This window comes from Desmodus rotundus, chromosome 3 (assembly GCF_022682495.2).
Source record: "Desmodus rotundus isolate HL8 chromosome 3, HLdesRot8A.1, whole genome shotgun sequence".
In the NCBI taxonomy this organism is placed as follows: domain Eukaryota; kingdom Metazoa; phylum Chordata; class Mammalia; order Chiroptera; family Phyllostomidae; genus Desmodus; species Desmodus rotundus.
In genome coordinates, this window is record NC_071389.1 from 170,001,237 (window position 1) to 170,006,457 (window position 5,221).

General features: G+C 42.7%; 1 pseudogene; it reads left to right on the forward strand.

Moving 5' to 3' along the window:
* The first annotated feature begins 2,171 nt into the window (after positions 1-2,171).
* Positions 2,172-2,772, forward strand: LOC112318552 (large ribosomal subunit protein eL19-like; annotated as a pseudogene).
* Positions 2,773-5,221: the final 2,449 nt, after the last annotated feature.

The window sequence follows — 5,221 nt, forward strand, 5'->3', positions numbered from 1 at the left end:
CATCACCAAAAGTTTGGGCATTCTTTTGACATGCAGACCTACACTTCAAGAACAACTTTCCCCATCTGCCTCTTAAGAAACAGGTGAAGGGAGGGCAAGAAGAGGGTTGGTTCAGAATATATGTACCCTGGCATCTTTTGATTTTATTCCCTCTGCCTTGCCAGGGTCTCAGCCATGGTAGTAAGAGCTGTGTCTTCCTAAGCACTCAATGTGTAGGTCCATCGCAGCATGGACCGACCACTCCTGTGCAGTTTTGAGCTTTTAAGAATAATATTTAATAAAATGTAAAATACCACAAAAATACAACTGGTGTTAATTATATGTTGAGATTTTGTAGAAGAGGGTACAGGCCTTCCTGAGGTTTAATTATACCTAAAAAAGATATTATTGTTGGCTGGCCAGGAGGTGGATGTTAATTTACCATATTGATTCCTCTGCCACCTCCCTTGAGCTATAAATTGACATTAATTATTCATAGCCTGGAGACGTCTTATATTAGGAGAAGTTTTTTCCATTAAGACTTAATGTATCAGCTCAACACTTCGGAAAGTTGATGCCTGGGCTATTGAGAGGTGGAGAAGCCCTCTAATCATGGCAGTGCGAGGGCGAGTCTGACGCCTCTGCCACGACGATGAGGGAAATAGAGTGCAATGGACGAGGGAGAGGGAAGCGAACTAACAAAAATCCCCCTCTTGCCTACATTATTTATAGACAGAATCATTATCATTATCACCATCCAGATAAAAAGACTCTTGGCTGAGCCCCCAACATCATCTTCCTCAATAATAAAGGATTTTGTTCCCTCTCCTCAGACAGCTTGGCTGCCTACCCTTCGTGTGCTCAGTGTTTCCCGACTAGGACAAATGTGCTCACAAAAAAATATTCCCCAATCCGGCTCCTCCATAGGGAACTAACCACAGGTCGGGGACCATGGAATGACATACTACATTATCATCCAATCACACACAAAAAAATAATAAACAAGAGGAGCTAGCTATGAGGTCTTGAAAGCATAGACCTCATAGCCAGCTCTGTCTTTGAAGTTTCACTTTTTTGTTCAACACTGATGTGGTGTTGTTCTTAGCCTATGACCTGTGTGCCATCCCCTGCAGATGGTGGAGATCTGAGGACCATTGTTGCGGAGTGTGTTCATTAGATACGAAAAAAGAGACTGTGAATGAATGAAACAAAATGTCAACTCCCTTCGGGTTCTTTAAGGATAAAAGCAAGCAAGCCAGGTATTGAATACTGCTAGGTTTTATGTGCATTAGGAAACAAAACCAATATTGTCTATTAAATGTATTCTGTCAAAGGGGAAAGGAAAGAGGAAGTGATCTTCGAATTAAGATTTTTATGATGTTTGCCAAATCTAGGTGATGTTGTTACATCCTTTTTTAAATAAAGTACCATTTATACCATGTGTAGAGTATATACCAAAGGCTCCATGTGACTTTGAAAGGGGATGAAATTCCTCAACAGATGGAGAAAGAATAGATGCCACAGACAGAGATAATCCATATGCTAGAGAATGTTGCTAAATAGCTCACTTCATGGAATGGAAAGGTCAGTTGTTAGAATGAAAATTCAAATTCAGCCAGCCCATCTCTGAGTTTCTATCTTTCTTCACTTATTCTTTCAAATGCTGTCTGCCAGCACTGTACTTGGCCTTACAGATACAGAAATGAGGAAGAACACGTCCCTACCCTCAAGAAGATGACAGTCCAGCTGAGTCTGACTGCCTACCACACCCTTGTCACTCAAATTCATTCCGGTCAAGGACACATAATAAATCCTGATTCTTATTTTTAATACTTACTGCTGTTTCCTCATCAATCCCTTCCTTAATCCTCCACAGGACTAGAAGGTAACACTAGTCCTCCACTTAGTGTCCACCGCCCTCCCACTCCCTCCTTTGCGGGAAGGTTTCTCTTTATGCACTAAGCTGCTCCCTTTCTCCCACCCAAAAGCAGAGGTCTAGTTTTCCTATTCACACACTTCTGTGAAAAAGAATTGGGAGAATGTGAAGAGAGTGACTGGGGCAGAGGGTAGCGAAGGAAAGGGTGACAGGGAGAAGAACAAAGATAAGTGCCTCACCCCAGAGTCAGAGGATGGGCTGGGGCCGAGTCCAGAGCTGTGTTAGGAGCTGTTCTTCTCCCGCCGCAGCCACTGCCATGAGTATGCCTGGGATTCAGAAGAGGCTCACCTCCAGTGTCCTTCACTGAGGCCAAAAAAAAGGTCTGGTTGGACCTCAGTGAGACCGATGAAATAGCCAATGCCAACTCCTGTTAGCAACTCCTGTTAGCAGACCCAGAAGTTGATCAAAATGGGTGGATGGTCCAGAAACCTGTGACTGTCCATCCCAGGCTAGATGCTGGCCAAACACCAGGGCCTGCCAGTAGGCAGGCATATCAGCACAGGTAAGTGAAAGAGGATTGCCAGTGCTCACATGCCTGAGAAGGCAGCCTGGATGAGGAGGGTGAGAATTCTGTGCCAGCTGCACGGGAGACACTGTGAATATAAGAAGACTGACTGCCACACGGATCACAGCCCATATGTGAAAATGAAAGGGAGTGTGTTTAAAAGCAAGCAGGTTCTCACGGAATGCATCCACAAGCTGAAGGCAGACAAGGCTCGCCAAAAGCTCCTGGATGACTGGCGGAGGCCTGCAGGTCTAACATCAAGAAAGCACACAAGTGCTGTGAACAGCCCCTGCAGGCCAAGGAGGGGGAAACCACGAAGACTCTGCCCAAGGAGGAAGAGACCAAGATATAAAGCTCCTCCTCTCTGGTCTTTATAGCAGCCTTGGCAATTACACACATTAGTCATTCCATAAAACAAGACTTTATCTGCCTTAAAAAAAAAAAATGAGCAAGGGGATGAGAGAGCAGTGCACAGGCAGGATGGGAGAGGCGTGGGTGAGAAAATGAAGGTGAAATTTAAAATACTGCCCTGGGTTATGACTTCAATTCTCCTTAACACTATTCAAGAGATAGGAGTAACAACTGGAATCGAATTCCATTTGTCTTTTCACTGGGCCATAAGAAGATCAAAGGTTTTGAAGTTAGCAGTTCTTACTCACATTTCCAACTAAGGCATGGAGAAATGGAGGGACTTGTAGGGTTTACTTGGGCAAGGGCTTCCAATTGGAACCGGGACCTCTAAACTCAAAGCCTTGGACCTGTTTTCACTAACAGCATAGACTCGGGAGTCAAATCGCATGTGTTCAAATCACAGCCCTGCTACTTACTAACATTCCTTAGTTTCCGTAATGATAGTTCCTACATGAGAAGGCAGCTGTGCAGATAGATATGTTAATATGTAAGAAAATCTTACAACAGTCATGGTAAGTACTCAATAAATGTAGGTAGCAGTAGGGGCAGTACTAGTAGTAATAATAATAGTAATAGTAATAATGGTAGAAATAGTGATAGTAGTAATATTAGTAGAAACTGTTTTGCCCCAAATCTTTAATTTTTGTAAAAAAAAAAATTACAAACTTCATTCTGGCTCCTTATATATATACATGGGAATATTATAAACCACGTAAGCTTATTAGAGGTACATTATAATCTTTAAAAACAGTTCATCTCCCTTCCAAAATTAAAGGTACATGTAAGCTCTTTAGCCATTTGTATCAAAACAGAATCTCAAGTGAACAAGGAAAAGAGTCTTCTCAAAATTCTATCCTAAAAGGAGATTTGAGGGGCTCTGGGGCTTGGCTGTAAGGAACATACTTCCCCATCCTACTGTGCTGAATGGGATGATGTGCATAAGTCTGGGTCTTGGCACACATGGACAGCAACACACTTTATACTAATTATTCCCTTGAAAAGAAAGAGGGAATTTGGCCCCCTTGTTGGAAACCAAGACGCACAGCTAAAGAAAGGTTCACACTGATCAGACTCCGACAACAGTAAAGGACAGAAAAAGAAGCTGTTTCTCGTCTATCTCTTCCATTTGGGTCCTGCAGCTTAAAAAGCTCTAAACGACCTCCTTCTTGCCATGGATGCCAACGCACAGGCTTCTGAGAGGAGGGCTCAGCAGCTACTCTGCGCCAGCCAATTTTATACATGCTCTCTCTTTAATCCTCACCACTGTGAAACGTAGGCATTGCTTATCCTTACTACGAAGTTGAGGAAATTGGGTCTTAGAAGGGCTCAGTGACCTCTCCAAGGTCAAAAGCCGTAACTGGGTTCATCTAAGGTCACAAAGCTCAGAAGTCCTATGTGTTCAAACCCTGACTCTCAACTCGGGCTTCTTTGTGTGACCTCACAACTTCCAGGAAGCCTGAGACAGGACTGGACTTTTATGAAAGTGCAGATACCGTTCGCTCTTAGGCCCTGGTCATCAAGCCACCCCCACATGCTGGTCTCCTCGCTAGACTTCAGTAAGTTGATTTTCACTGTAAACTTCAGGCCTAAAATGTCCCTCCCAGGTTAACAATATTTTCCTGCATCCAACCTATTCTTCCACAGCTCCTACAAGTTATAACTAATTTGGGTTTTACACCCTCCTCACTCTCCCATCTGGGTAGCATATGTTCATCTGGCTACTGAACATTTATTGAGCAATGTCATGTGAAAATATCCGTGTTAGGTATCTATATTAGAGAGGAAAATGGATAAAGCAAAGTGCCTGTCCTACAGGAGTTTATAATCTGGTAATAAAGTAGAGGAACAGAAACGATCACAGCAGAAAGCTCAAAGTGCTGAGTACCTCAAGAGCATGGCAAATACAAAAGGTAAAACACACAGCAGAAAATGTACTGGCTCCGTGCAAGGCGCATGGCTGTGGGAGCTGCGCTCTTTCCAGAGACAGAGCTTTTATGGGAAAAAAAGGAAACGAAACAGGGCTCGATATTGATCTAGCCACACCGCCATCCAGGAACAGCAGGTTATTTTGTTCCAAAAATCTATAATGCAATCAATTCCTGATTAAGAATTGTTTATTATTCTTTACAGAGATGATTTAGCATTTGTACATCCATACAACCAATTAATTTCCACTTATTCAATTTTAAAAAGAGATGTTGACTATAGGTGTCTAAAGAACAAAGAACACTCAGAGATTAAGCTGAGGTGGTGTTTGAATGGGTGTTACACTCATTTAATATAAAAAGATATTGCCTTAGTGCCTAAGTGTCGTTTCTTTTTTTAACTTGCCACACTTGAAAGAGTCTACAGAGATCTGAATTTAGTTCTGTGATCACGAAGTATTTCTT